We start from the raw sequence: 15,714 nt of genomic DNA, 5'->3' as shown, positions 1-15,714 counted from the left end.
AACACAGCACGTGTGTGTGTGTGTGTGTGTGTGTGTGTGTGTGTGTATATATATATATAGCTATATAGACATTTATAAAAGCTTTAGCAATCTACACTGTTAAAAAGTATAAGAACCTTTGGAGGTTCTTCAATGTCAAACTGCAGAGGAACCTCTTAAGGGACCTTTAACAAGCATAAAGTGGAACTGCTGTAACCAATGACCTAATAGACGTCGATCATTGCTGTCATGCAAAAACCTTGTATCTCCAAGGCCATTCATGCCCATGCCACAACGGTACCTCAACCATGTTTGACAGATTGTTGTAGTATTGCTTCAGAACAGTTTCTTGGATTCATCTTGGTTCCATCTACCCAAAAGATCATATTCCAGATCTAGGTTTTAAGATTACCTTTACATGTATGGAATTTAGCAGACGCTGTTATCCAGAGAAAATTACAAAAGTGATTAATCATTCATTATTTATTAATTTTTTTTGTTAAAAGGTATGAGAACCTTTGGAGGTTCTTCAATGTCAAACTGTGGAGGAACTTCTTAAGGGAACTTTAAGAAACGTTTTTGTTTTGTTTTGTTTTTTAGAAGAAAAAGGTTCACTGAAAGCACCTTCAGAGGTTCCTCTACAGTTTCAAACTGAAGAACCATCTAAATGTTCTTTTATACTTTTAACAGTGTAGAACATGAGACCATGGTAGTATCTGAGGAAATGTCATCAAAAGTGACACACTAAGCCTTTACAACCGGCACTGAAAAGTCTTTATAAATGTTTAAGTGGATCTGTCATGTCCGTTGTGATGAAAGGTTTGTCGTGTAGATTTACAAATGTTGCTCTTCAGAGAAGCGCTACCAAAGTTTGCACACTGTCATTTAGTCTCTGTTTGGGAAGTGTCACTTTGCGCTTGTTTATGATCATTTAGGCTGGCTAGCTAGACAGACAGATAGCTCTCTGTACATTTGAATTCATCCTACTTTTACTGTCATCTTATTAATAACAACATTAATATTAACTGGAGTTAGTAACAATCAATAATAACTCCAGTGCCTCAGTTCCATTGGCAGCCATTCATGCCAATGCCATAACAGTACCTCCACCATGTTTGGCAGGGTTTGTGGTATAGCTTCAGAACCATTTCACTGATTCATCTTGGTTTCATCTAATCAAAGGGTCATCTTCCAGATCTGGGTTTTAAGACCTTTACATATATCTACAGAGTCTGCCAAACATTGTGGAGGTACTGTTATTAAATGGGCACAACAGTACCTCCACCATGTTTGGAAGATTCTGAAGCAATCTGACAAACATGGTGGAGGTACTTCGTTCCACCACATTGCTGCCAGGACGGAGATGTTTTCTAGAGGTCTAATCTTACTCTCTGTGTTTAGATAGACAGATGATCCTGGGTTAGAAATTCTTTAGATAAGGGATCTGAAACGGAGACCTGGAATCCAGCAGTTTTTCCCTGATCTGGCATACTTACTAAACCTGGCAATTAGATCCACAGGTTTGAGCAGGACAGTAGGAGATTCTCCATCCATGCTCTAGTCCTTCATCTGGCAATGGTCAGTTCCTGACCACAGAGCAACTTGCCTGGATATTTTGGGGTGGTGCATCACTCTAAACTTAGCAGTAATACGGTTCACAAGTATAGCAATAACAGTGTGTTATAATAATAATAATAATAATAATAATAATAAGACAAGTCTGTCATTTCCAGCAATAACCTGTTTGAATAAGAAGTGTGTGTCTCTGTGTGTACTCGTCACAGCTTGTGAGGACCAGATGAGGTCCTCATGATGATTAAAAATACGACAACATTTTGTACTAGTGGGGACCTTTTTGCTTGCGCTCACTTGAAAACCTAAACCACGAAAGCTGTTTTTTTCTTCTTTATGACGATTGCCTTTCTGTTACTAAGGTTAAGGTCAGGGTTTAGGCCTAGGTGTAGTATTACAGAACTCAGTGGAGGTACAGCTATACAAACATACAGCATGTGTGTGTGTGAGCATGGGTTATATTAAGACAGACAGTAATAGACTAAGATTTATCAGTCCAGACCTTGCTGTAGTTACCAGCAATATAACTATAGCTGTGTTTGTGTGTGCTGTTACTGGAGTGTGTGACTTATGATGTCAGTGAAGTTTGTTGCCAGACGTGCTGTTGTCATTCATTTGGCTTAGTTAATGTGGCTTACGGTAACCTTATAGCTAACACACACACACACACACACACACACACACACACACACACACACACACACACTTTTACACATAGATATCTTAGGTGCATCTAACAAATGAGCACAGCAGTAGAGTCAACTCCAGCTTCAGCACCTCGAATCTGCTCTGTTCTCTCTGCTTTTCTCGGTTTCTTTCCTTCTGAGACTCAGTCACAGGGCCAGTCTTGGCCCAAGGTCATTTCCAGACTTTGTGACTCGTTCACTCTCTCTTTCATTTACAACAAAAACACACACACACACACACACACACACACACACACACACACACACACACACACACACACACACACACACACACACACACACACACACTCTTCTGCACTCTAGTTTATCTTCTCTCTCAGTCTCTCACACACACATTTGTGAAATTACAACAGAAACCAAGAGTCTTGCTTTCTCCAGCCACTCATATTCAGAATCCCACTGAATGTGATGTGTAGAAGCCTTTCATATATATATATATATATATATATATATATATATATATATATATATATATATATATAAATAAACAAACATGGGTAGACAGACAGAAATATATAAATGTGTCTGTCTACCCAGAAATATAAATATGGACAGAGACGCACATTATTTATATATATGAAATGTATTGATTATTCATAGAAATCAAATAACTAGGTAGACACACACACACCCACTGTCTCACTGTCTGCTTACCCATCATAGACATAAATATGGAATGAGTAATTTTTATATTTATATACAGATAGATATAGATAGAAAATGTGTGTCTGTCCATATTTATATCTATGATAGGTAGGCAGACAGTGTGTGTGTGTGTATCTAGTTTTTTGATTTCTATGATTACTAAATACATTATATATATATATATATATAAAACCTATTGGCATCATGTCTACTGCCAGGCGTGGGTTACAGGGGTATAAAGACCACCCAGCGTTGAGCTGTGGAGCAGTGGAACTGTGCTTTCTGGAAATATTGATTGTGCTCCATCCAGTACTTACAGGATGAGTAGCAGGGTACTGACATCACCAACGCTCTTGTTGCTGAATGCAATCAAACTTGCACTGTTCCAACATCTAGTAGAAAGCCTCCTCTGGATAGACACCAACCATCATGCCACGCTCAAAATCACTGCAAAATCACTTTTTCCTCATTCTGATGGTTGATGGCTGGTGGGGACATCAAACCTGAAGCAGCTGGCCTGTCTCTGAATGATATGATGCACTACACTGCTGCCACACAACTGGCATGTTTCCATCTGATCTGTAGTCTCTCTGTTTTTTCCTGTTCTCTTCCTTTGAGAGTCGGTTAGCTTGCTTGCTTTCGCTGTGCAAAAAAAGACTGTCATTTTGCTATACAGCGTTGCAGTCACGCAAAAAACTCATATCTCCCAAATTGCAATTTTACTATTGATCCACAAAAAAAAATCCACGCCAATTATCCAACCAACTCGTTAGTACTGACCTACTATCGCATGTAATGCTTGGACACAGGGAGGGTGAGAACAGACACATGCACAACCAGCCATTGCCACTTTTTTGTGCGGCTGCTGATGCAACATCACTAGGCAACCACAACGTGCTCAAACTCACTGTGGGAAGAGAGGGAGGAATCTACCTACCTGGAGAGAGTAAGGTCAACTGTGCTCTCCCAGACTCCGGTTGCTGATGGCGATCCTTTGGTCATAGTGGTGCCGCCTTTCTCCATGCTGGACCACTCTGAGCCTCCCTATTGGTTAATGAAAAATGGAGATATGAGGTCTTTGTGCGACAATGATCCTGGTTTAGTGTTTTAGTGAGTAACCCCTTAACGCAGGAAGGCTCATTACACACTAAGGTGTATTACTCAGTAACTCCAGGGACTTCTGTACAAACTGGTGGGGCTATTATGGGGATGTATGGTAATAGAATTTTGTAATAACACTTATCTTCGTATCTGTTTTAATGGTGTAATCAGTGATGAGGAGTAAATCTCATTAGTCATGCTACTCTTACATTCCACTGCATTGCTTCCTGAATAAAGGCCGGGTATTAAATTAAAAATATATAATATAAAAAGAAGGCTGAAAATGACGTGTCTCTGTATTTCCGAGCTGGGGAAGCCATCCTACTAGCGGTCATGTTTACCATGAGTGTGTCATTTTCTCCGATGCGGAGGAGGAAAGATGCTACTGGCAGGTTCCTCCGAGCTTAGGCTTTTATTTCACACTTAAACCGAGTGTTTTCACACCTTTGCGGAGTATAAAAAAAAAAGGCGCAGATCAGCTCTGCCTCGGTTTAGCCATAAATACAGTAAACCTGTTTGTAAATAGTGACTTACAGTAAGCTGGGTGCTTTATTGTAAATGCACAATCTTGCGTTCGTCCAAGTCTGCCTGTGTACATTCGTGTGTGTGTGTGTGTGTGCACAAATGCACCACAGGATGTTTGATTGCTCTTACAGAGCGAGTTCCCCACTTCAAAGAGTCATGTAATGCTACAGGTGAGGAAGTTAGATTTTGTGTGTGTGTGTGTGTGTGTGTGTGTTGTCCTCTACAGGAAGGCTGCTAGTTTAGTGCACCTCTTGTTGTTCCCTTCAGTCAAAGCTTTAGGGAAAATCCTTCCCTCTCTTCAATCATTAACTTCTGAAGGTGGTCTGTTTCTCTCAGTAATGACCACCCGTGCAGGTTCTCTCTCACTGCTATCACGCCATCTCTGTTTGTGTGAGCGTGTCAGTGTGTGAAAGCGTGTGTTTTTTTGTGTGATTTTGATTCCGATACTCAAATCAAATCAGATCAAATCAGACTCATTTGGATAGCGCTAAAGTAGCTGAAATCCAGTAACAGAAAACTTAAGGACCTCTGGTGAGCAAGCCAAAGACCACAGTGGCAGGGGAAAAACTCCCTCAGAGCTGGAGGAAGAAACCTAGGAAGGAACCAACGCCCACAAGGGGGACCCATCCTCCTCTGGTCAGAACTATTTATAAATTACTGATAAATGTCACAGAAAGACTGATCTTCTGCTCAGGTGTGCAGATATAGTCGATGATGATATAATCTTACTAATATAATCATAGTAGTGGTGGTAAGAGTAGTGGAAGTACTGGTGATGGTCAATGGTGGTAGTAGTGATAGTAGCAGTAGTAAATAGCTTACACAGGGTCCATGTGAACTTCAAGGTAGTCGCTAATAGGGGTTGGGCAAGTAGTCTGAGAAAGTGGGCAGCTGGTCAGACACAGGTAGCAGAAGAGCCCGGCGGTCAGTCTTCCATCTATGTCAAGCTGGACAGGTGGGCTGTCTAGGGGGTAAAGAGTAAAGAGGAATGGAATTAGTTTTGACTTATGGTTGGATTGATGGGGTTCAGACTAGGGGATGCACCGATTCGGCTTCCAATTTTTTCCAATCCAATTTTGTCATTATCGAGACCGGTATCTGATCCTAATATCGGATCGGTGCTTCTCTTTAGTTCAGACAACATGAACATAATCAGAGTGTGCCTAACGACACACAGCAGACCTGACCATGACAGCCATAACTAAAAGGAGAGAGCCAGAAGGTAACACAGACACGGCAGCACCTTGAGATCATCGATTCGTTGCTAGCAGCATTAGCATTTAGGCTTAATGTTAATTTTTGCGTTATTTCTACACATTTTACTTGATTTGATCTTTTTTTTCAATTAAGCAAATTAAATACATGATTCCAGGAGAGAAACAGAATACAGAGCTGTGCAAACATTTCCATTTCCAAAAAGGCCATGAAAGCTTCAGAAAAAAAAATTAAACAGTAAATACATTAAACAGAGAACTACACAGAACCTTTCAGCAAAATTCAGTCTTTTGACATCTGAGAATTTTCGTTTCTCATGATGTTAAGGTCTGGACTCCGTCCAAAAGCAGCAGCTTCAGTGGTTGTGATTTGTGTTGATTTCTTTTTGTGTTTTCTAATCTCAGTAAGAGCTTCCTGATCCTGCTCCACATCCGCTCAGACCCACAGTGTTGCGTGGTCTTCTCTCAGTGGAAAGATGGACACAAACACCTGTGGCTGTTTTCAGATCTGAAGCGAGATGAGTGAGGCCTGGTGATCTTTCATCACTCCAACATGAAAGCCTTGAGTGCTGTTTATCTGATGCAGCAGTTGTGGTGGTCTACCAGGTCTTGCGCAGTTGTTACCGGTCCCATTTTTAATTATTTCTATTTTATAATATTCTAACGACAGGTCTTTCACTTGCCAAGGTGTTGTTTTCTGTGCTGTGGGGAATGTTTGTCGTTAGCTTCCTCGGTTTCAAACTGGAGCTACGAGGCGAATGCGCTGTTGTTAAGAGAAGCTCTTCAGGTAGGACGGCTATCTAAAAGTATCATGCTCAAACTGAGCAAACGCTTTTCTCCCCTACAGGAAAAAATACACAGCCAACATGACTTACACAAAACCACAGCTTTTTTTCATCAGTTAACCTCTTAAAATCCCACCCTTTTTACACCCCCAGCCTCTTTATTCACTAACTACAGCAAAATCTTGCTTTAGGCCCGTTTCTGTTGCACTAATTGAGCGGACTCGGTTTTGTTTAAAGGCGGGAGCTGAGCGCTTATTTTCTTTATATCTTGAGGGAGATCGATTAACTGGGGGGGTGGCAGACTAGCTTAGCAGGCTGATACAGGCTAATGTTCAGTGTTAGGATTTGAATTCGAGTATTATGTCAGCAATTTAGTGTGAAACTGAATAAACGAAGAAATGTCACCGAAATGTCTTTATTATTATTAATATATATTTTAATTTATATGAATAAACTGTTATTTTAAGACCTAGATTTGCAGATCAGGGATTTACCAGTGTCAGGACACGTTCCCTATAGCTGACTGGACTACCAACACACTCAACCCAGCTCATCAGGTGATAACCAAGCCCTCCAGGAGCTGGGTCGGGTGTGTTTTGAGAAATTAAATAAAATTGGTGACCGTCTAAGCCCAGTGTTTGTTAGCAACGTTAGCCTGATTATCCCCCAACATCAGCCCAAATGGCCCGATTTACTGCAGCAATACATTTTATTTACATTTATATGAAAACAAACTGATATTTTAAGACCTATGCTGAGGAATGCCCGACACTGTTAGCTTTATGAACACATATAATCGCATAGACGCGCTAATGGAAATGAGCATGGTGTTACAATGGTAATTGTGGTAAAACAAACTAATTCTAAAGCAAATGTTTTTTAATTAAACACTAATTTATATATAATGATATTTTTATTATTATTACATGGCAAAAAAGAAGCCTGAAAACTGACTGAATTCTGAATTCTCACGGCCTGATTTAAGAACATTTATTGATGCAAGAATTATTCAATACAATTATTTATTTTTAAAAAGTGTATAAAAAGTAAAAATATATAAAGTGTATATTTTATCAGCATTTTAATCATTCAATAAGCCACTTGAGGCTGCGCACTGCTGTGATTTCAGCATTAGTAAGGGTGTTCTGAGACATGATATTTTCGAGTTAAATAACACTCATGGGCTTGTAGCTTTCGGATGACGTGGCTGCTGTGAGCATCATGTGCATGTTTACCTTATATCGCACTACAAGAAGGTCGGAGATATTTTAGGCCAGATTTGTCAAAAAAAATTACTAAATCAGGTCAAATCTGTTGTTGTTGTTTTCCTCCATATCCCTTCTTTTGCTTGATATTCCCCCTTCAGCATTTGCTGTTGATATCGGCCCAATCCTGGCTCAAGAGGTATCAGAGCAGTGCTGTTTCTAGACACTGGCTGACACACACACACACACACACACACACACACACACACACACACACACACACACACAGACATTTATTTCTAGAATCTTGCTCTCATTTTGTCGCTGTTAATTAGTGGACACTGCAGCGCTAGATGGAGTATTAACCCCACCCCTCCTCTCCCCTTCCCAACACCACCCCAATTGTTATTCAAAGAATGGTCGCGCACTGGAGCTCTTGTTTCCAGTAAACTCTCTGGCTATTTTTAGAGAGCGAGTATGAGTGTGTGTGGCATTGCATTCAGCCCTGTGTGGGGACCAAATGTTCCCAGGATAATGGAAAGCATGAAAATGTGTGACCTTGTGGGGACCGCGTTGGTCCTCGTGAGGAAAAACACTTTCTTTGGGCCGAAACTCCGTGTTCAAAAAAAAAAAAAAAAAAAAAAAAAAAGAAAGAAAAAGAAAAAAGGTCTGGTTTTGGTTGCTGGGGTTGAGGTTAGGGTAGGGTTAGGTGTAGCACAGCAGCTTTTAGAAACAGTCACATAGAACGAAATGGAAATACCCCACAAAGACAGCAATGCAATGTGTGCTGGTGTCTAAAGGCTCCCGTCTGTTCAGGCCAGTGTGAACGGGGTCTGGCTGGCCACAACAGCAGCAGTGCCATTTGGTTCATTAGACTCCATCGGGGCTTTATTCCTTGTCTGTCCTCCAGCGGCTTATAAGTATGTTGTTTGTTAAAGGACTAGTTCTGAAGATGCCAGGCTAACAATGCTAACAAACAGTCCACAGATACCAGGCATGCCCTGTCCTGCAGCAAGGTGCAAATGAGCAGCTGTACGCACTTTTTAAGCCTTGTAGGACGCCAGGAAATGTGCCAGGACTACTTCCCTGTAGTTGTAGGGACTACCACCACACTGAATCCAGCTCATCAGACGGGTCAAGTGTGATTTTAGAAATGGAAAGAAACTGGTGACAGTCCAAGTCCGGTGTTTGTTAGGCTTGTTGCAACGTTAGCCTAGCAAAGTCCCTTTTAAAAATGGACCTACACAGTACCAAAAGGGTTCCACTATAGTTTCAAGTCAAAGAACCCCTTTCAAGCCGTTTTGCTTAGAGTGTAGTTTAGGCCAAAATAGATTTCGCACAACTTTCCCTTACCCCAAATATAGGCCTGGTCGATTATCTAAGACATTTGCTTTGGGAGCTTTACACAATCGCGCCTTTGGGCTAACGCACTGGATAGCGTAATGTCCCTGTCAAAGAACTGAAGCCATCTTCATGATTCAGATATGGGTCCAACCCTAAATCCACGAATAACGCTCTCATTCCTGCTCATCACAAAAGCAACATGACCGATCCTCGGTTTTTAATAGCGCCTCCTGAGAAACGACGTTTACATCACTTAAGAGGAACTGTTGTGTAAGGGCGACACATGGATAAGTGTGTACGTCACAGCAACAGCCCCGAAATCAGGGTGACACAGCGCAATTCATTCAGTCCCGAGTTACGGAGGGGATAGACGGCCTTAGCTGCGGGCATGCGAATTTCATTGGAAGCTCTTTTTGAAAAGCAGCCGCAGGCACTTATGACACACACTTGTCTCTGCTGGCTCTCCGCGGCCTGTGACCACAACCGGGCACGCTGAGAGAAGTGTGACGCTTCTGTGATTCTGTGAGAAGGAAAACACTGGTGACCACAGCTGAGGGTGAGGTTATTCGGTGCAGATACGCATGCGCATGCCATCATGTTGCCCTGTGGCCTGCGACTGCACCAATGGTGGTGCTAGGGCTGCCGTGGTGAACCTGGACGGTCTTGACAAATTCACGAGAGGTCGGTGCCGATTCCCATTTCCTATCTACCTACCACATTATGCCACCAGTGCTGGGAGGGTAAAGGTGTTTTCTTTGGGGTCAAATGAAGTACTGTCGCTAACACAATAGCACTGGACAGCTGAACACGCTTGGAGAAGGACACTAACTGCCCAGTTCTCTGGCTAGCATGGCACTGAGTGACTGGATGAGTGACCGGGTGGGGTGCCATCCTACTCACCCAGAGAGAGCGAGGTCGGTTATGCCCTTGTGGAATCTCACGGATGGTTGTAGCATCCCCAAGGATATAAGTTGTGGGGCTGACACTTAGACAGTTGTGCCACCTTGGAATCCCATTAAACCTGGGTAAAAAAAAAAGAAATGATGAGTGTAGCGTGGTGTTCTTGCTTGGGCAGGGAATCTAACTCTAGCCCTAGCAGTGCCACTACACTACACCAACTCCAGCATATCAAAGCGAAAAATATAGAAACTAAAGAAATACCATAATATCTTACGTTTTGACTGAGTTTTGCAGATTTTTTGAGGCGAATGAAAAATGTCCATCACAAACTAAACGACTAAGGACCCTCCACACCTCTACACGACTTCAACCTGTTGCCGAACTGAAGAGAACATGCCCCAAAACACACGTACCGTCCTCACGTTACCAAGGAGATGCAGATTTGCGCCGCTGACCCAAAATGAAAGGAACGGGAAAAGCGCTTTAGGGTGTGGTTGTGGGTGGGTGGGAGGGAAGATGGATTCAGCGTGGTCTGTGCAGACTGCAGAGGGAGCTGGAGGTGAGCAGCACAGCACATATTAGAGGGAGGCTACCCTATGTACAAGGCAGATGATTGCTTATGATCTCTGACAAATTAGCTGACCGGTATACACTACTAGATTAGTCAGGTCTGAAACGTGATCAGGAGGCCACTCAATTCTCTCTCCAACTGGCGACTGGCGAAAGATCTGCAGACCACGTAACCAAGGTTTACACTGTTCTGCCTGTCTGGATTTCAGATTTGATTGACAAGAGATACCATAGCAACCACCTGGAAAGAGTTTGGCTAAACGGTAGATGGTATAATGTGCATCTAATATTATAACCAAATAATAAGGCTCTCAAGTCTTGGTAGTGATGCAAGACAACTTAAAGGAACAGCCTGGTAAAGAATGTAATGTACACAGTAAACTAAATTATACAGTTATAATATATATATATATATATATATATATATATATATATATATATATATACATACACACACACACATATATATATATGGAGGTGGTATCTATCATGGTTGCTGCTAGGTGGTTACAGTGGTATCCTAAGTGGTTGCTATGATATCCCAGGTGGCTCCTGGGGGTGTCAGTATACATAAGTCAACGTTTGCATGACCAGCTTTTGAGCTTTCTGCTATTTATTCAACCAATATAGAAAAAAAGGGCCTCCCTCAGTCTGGTGTTGAGATCATGCCTGCAGTTGCTAGCACTGAAGTGCTGTTCCCCAGACCAACACGTTTTAGGGAAGTATCACTTCAATTTATGTTAATTAAAGCATATTTGTTATTGCTGTGTCATGGTTACAATGAAACGTTTCTTGAAAATATTACGGTGTGTGTGTGCATGTGTCTTCATTAGAAGGGGTCAGCAACCGTCGCTCTTAAATTAGCTGGCGCCTGTCGACAGGCGATAGGTGCGTCTGGCTGAGGACTGCGGAAAAAAGAAAGACAGAGAGAAAGGATGAAAGAAAAAAAAGCGTAGCCACCGTTTGCTCTGGGTTCCAGCGTTCTGAAAAGCTTCCTTCCTCCTTCACCCTTGCGCACACTAACCGCATTACACGCTGGCTGGATAACAGGCCCCAACTCTTAAACCTTCCCACGGGCCACCAAAGAGCACACTTTCTAGCCTGAGATGAGATGAGGGATATTTTATGGGTTTTTGGTGGTTGTTATCTGTGGACTTTTTTATTATTATTATTATTAATGACCATAAAACCTGACTCTGCAATGTCCTGCTCTTCACTCCCTTCTCACCAAGCGGGCAAACTGACCACTAAGTGACCCCTACACTGAATAAAGGTTCCTAAATGGTTCTAGCTGTTCAGCCCTGAGAAGATCTCTGGCGTTACACCTTCAAAACTCATTAAAGACGCACATCTGCAGGTTTTTGGTTGCTATATGCTAACATATGTGCTATTGTGTTCATTAACTTTTTAATACTTCTGCTCTATCTGAAATGCGGACATGTAAAGCTTGCAATTCTGTAAATACGAGTCTTTTTAAGTCTTGGATTGCAAATGTTAGACTGATGCCAAGTCGGCATTTGCAAGACTTACTCTAGCAGAAAGCTAAAAAGTTGCGTACCTCAGCCGGAACCTTTTCAACACTAGATCTAACACAGCTGCTTAATGTAACAGGGTTGTACTCTGTATGGTGTGTTTTTGGGTCATTTTGGTAAATATTTCAGTAGATTTTACTGTCAGTTTCATGTTTACTTGCGGTCAACTCAGATGCTAATAAGTTGCTGCGCATTTACAGAGCGGTTTTGTCAGTAGCTTGAATCTAGATCTTGATGTCTAGAAAATGTTGAAGCCTGCTTCGTACGTTACAGTGAAACATTTTGGGCACAATGAGTAAAGAATGACTTTCCAACTGTTAAGCACACAGATGGATAATCATGCTTTAATGGGGGTTGTGTTGCAGCCAGTGGCACTGGGAGCATTTCACTAGTATAGAAAAGAAATACCAGCAAATTCCAGAAGCAAACATCACACACCATATGTAAAAAAATGGTCTGGAAATGAAATAAGCATGAGCTCCTACAGCAGGAAATGCTACTAATACACACCTCACGATCCACAACAGACTACAAGACTTAAGAGGCGCAAGGTGAGGGTTTTGCCATGACCCGCACAGTTCCCCCAAATGTAAGTATTTCAACATCACTGAAAATCTGTGGAGAGCCTTCAAAAGAGCAAGACGTCAGCAAGACGACCCCAGAATCTCAGAGATCGAAACCTTCTGCAGGAGGAAGGAGCGTAAAGTCCTGCAAACAAGAACAGAAGGATATTTGCTATGCTCCCGAACGTAATTTACAGATATTTAAAAACTGTTAAAGATAAAAATAAAAATGTAATCATCTTCATTTTTGTATCTTTTTAAATGTTGTATCTTATCCACCTTATGGAAATCAGGCCCTTGTTTACTCGACTTAGCTAGTCACACCATTTTTTTTGACCAGCGGCGCCCCAACTGCATCCCATGAGTATGCAGATCATGCTGTGTGTCACTGAATGCCTGAGAATTTAATTCGGTAAATGCGGTGCATCACCGTTTTCCGTACGTTTGGAATTCCTGTCTGGTTTAGTCATGGTCAACATTTTTCCCCCTTTGTTTTGACTGACGCTCCCTTGGAACAAAGGGGGGCCCCCCAAACGCTGTGTCCGAGCCATTGTCCCCGAGTGGACGAGCAGCAGCAGGAGCAGCAGCAGGAGCAGGAGCAGGAGCCGTGGCTATTGTTGTGTCTGAGGGTTTGATGTATACTCTATTGTTGCGCTCGTCCCGTAGAGGTCACTCTCAGGTGAGGCTGCGCGCGTTGGCTGCGTACGCCGGGTTGGCATCATTTGCTTTCTTTAGAACGGAGGAGGAAGTCATGTGACGCTGCTGCGAATAAAGACTCAACACCGCTGCTTTTCTTACACATCCTGTTCATCAGCTACTGGCGGCAACAACAGCCCGCCTTTATCTTTGTAACACGGAGGAGAGAGGGGCGAGAGAGGGGGGTGAGGGGGAGAAAAACAGAGGGCCAGAGAGAATTAGAGAGATGAGAGTGGGTGACAGTCATTTTCTCATCATGGACAACTACACTCTCTCTCCCTCACTATCTGTCACTCACTCACACTCTCACACACACACACACACACACACACACACACACACACACACACACACACTTTTCACATGGACAGAAAGAACTAGACTGCTCTCAGCCATGGTGCGAAGAGAATTCTCTCACTGACATTCCCTCATACATAGCTCTGCGTTATGTCCCCAATATGTCCAAAAGTTTGCGGACACCCCTTCAAATGAATGCATTCGGCTACTTTAGGCCGCACCCATGTGCAAACACACACACACAGCTTGTCCAGGCCCTGTGGAGAAGTCCTGCCAAAAGAATAGGACTCTCTGGAGCAAGATGAATGCAGATGAACCTATGGGCACCGTGCTGCCTAATGCCAGGCCAGTCGTGGGCTAGTAGAGGGGTATAAAGCCCCCCCAGCAGCATTGAGCTGTGGAGCAGTGGAAGAACTGTGCCCTCTGGAGTAAAGGATGCTGCTTCGTCCAGTACTTTTGGGAAGAATTTGGGGGAACACCGCTGTATTATCCATGTTATTGTTTCCTGTGCAGCATTAAACTACATGTGGAATTTAAAGTGAGTCTTTTTATATCATCAGGTAATGTTAGCTAGAACCCTCAGGCTTTTAAAATGAGTAGTTTTCTGTGAAATTGGTGATTTTGACCTGCTTGTGTTCTCAACGCCTCTTTGAGCAGCTAGCATAAACACAGCCTGTGCTAACGGAGCTGCTGCTGCTCCGCTAGTGTACCGGGGGGCTTCGCTTCAGGGTCTAATGTGTGTGTTTGGTGGGTTTTACGGTTATATAAGAGACTTTCACCAAAACACACAGCTGTGAGCATCTTTACCTTCTCTGCTGAGTCGCTGAATTTCTCTTAAAGACTTATGAAAGTCCATCACTCCGCTCCAACACCCAAACACACTCGGACTGAAAGCGCGGAGCAGCTCGAGCCTTTATAAAGACGCTGCGGCATCCTGGGAAATGTAGTGCCTGTAGTGAACGCTGTGGATTCCTGTAGTTCTGCTCAGCAATCCAGGATGAAATGGACTTTTTCCCGCAGTGATTTTAGTGGCGCCCAGCAGCTTTTCACTGGGGAACATGACCAACACCCTGACCTCACTAGCTAACGCTCCAACTACTGTTTGGCGGAATGCAATCAGATCCTCGCAGCAATGCTTCTCCAAAATCTAGTTGAAAGCCTTCTTCTTCCCTGGAGAGTAGAGACAGTTACTCCAACAGAAGCAGGATCAGCTCTTTTTTTTTTTTAATACCACTGATTTCAGAAGAATTAATGAATACATGAGCAGGTGTCCCAATACTTTTGTCAAAATTGTATGTATATATGTGTTGTTTTTTACTTTTTGACGTAATGGGAATGTTTACATTGTGCCCAAGTTTCATGATGAATGGACCAATAGAAATGCTCCAAAGGGATGAGGAAAGGCAGTCCTTCTACATTGACTTCCATTGAAAGTGCAAAAGGTTTTTTCCCTCTCCTGTAAAATTGCTATTTTGGAGTTTTGGAGGTTTTTGCATGACAGTGATGATTTGCATGTGGGTACCTACTGTATACGCCAGAAGAATTCTCAAAGGCTAACTTTAAACTTTACAAAGTCTCTCTCTCTCTCTCTCTCTCACACACACACACACACACACACACACAAAAAAAAGAAAAAGCCCACAACAGGACAAAACAGTGGTCAGCCCTTCCCTCCCTTTAACGTATTGTGACATGTTTCCTGTGTGCTGTGTTCCAGTTTACCTTGCTGCAGGGAGGTATTTTTAGCCAGGCCGAAAGGAAACACTGCAACACAGGCAGGAAACGTGTACCGGGAAAAGAATAGGCGGAAGTCTAACTTGCCATTTTGACAAACAATCCCCAGTTTCTGCATGAGCGCACTGTGGTGGGCAAGGGACCACCACAGCACTACAGAGGCAGAAGCGAAGGACAGAGAGAAAAAGAGCGAGAGAGACAGACATAGTGAGAGAATCCTTTTAGCACTGTGGCTGAGTGTAGTACCGTTCTTGGCTACGCCTGAGGGTGTGTGTGTGTGTGTAAATGTGTGGGAGCGGAGCAGGTGGACGCATGCCTCATACTCCACGGCCATGTGGTGGAGGC

The 15,714-nt window shown here is 42.8% G+C and overlaps 1 protein-coding gene and 1 long non-coding RNA gene across 2 annotated transcripts in view; one reads left to right on the top strand and one right to left on the bottom strand.

Moving 5' to 3' along the window:
- Nucleotides 1-15,714, top strand: part of rasgrp3 (RAS guanyl releasing protein 3 (calcium and DAG-regulated)) — a 67,054-nt gene that overhangs the window by 3,268 nt on the left and 48,072 nt on the right. The window lies entirely within an intron of this gene.
- LOC140564475 (uncharacterized) lies at nt 3,900-12,717 on the bottom strand. Its single transcript, XR_011980533.1, has 3 exons — nt 12,590-12,717; nt 5,352-5,493; nt 3,900-3,947 (listed from the first exon to the last, which is right to left on the bottom strand). It is a non-coding gene; the product is annotated as an uncharacterized lncRNA (long non-coding RNA).

This window comes from Salminus brasiliensis, chromosome 10 (genome assembly GCF_030463535.1).
Source record: "Salminus brasiliensis chromosome 10, fSalBra1.hap2, whole genome shotgun sequence".
NCBI classification, from domain to species: domain Eukaryota; kingdom Metazoa; phylum Chordata; class Actinopteri; order Characiformes; family Bryconidae; genus Salminus; species Salminus brasiliensis.
Note: the sequence above shows the minus strand (reverse complement) of the source record. Positions and strands in the feature narration are given on the sequence as shown.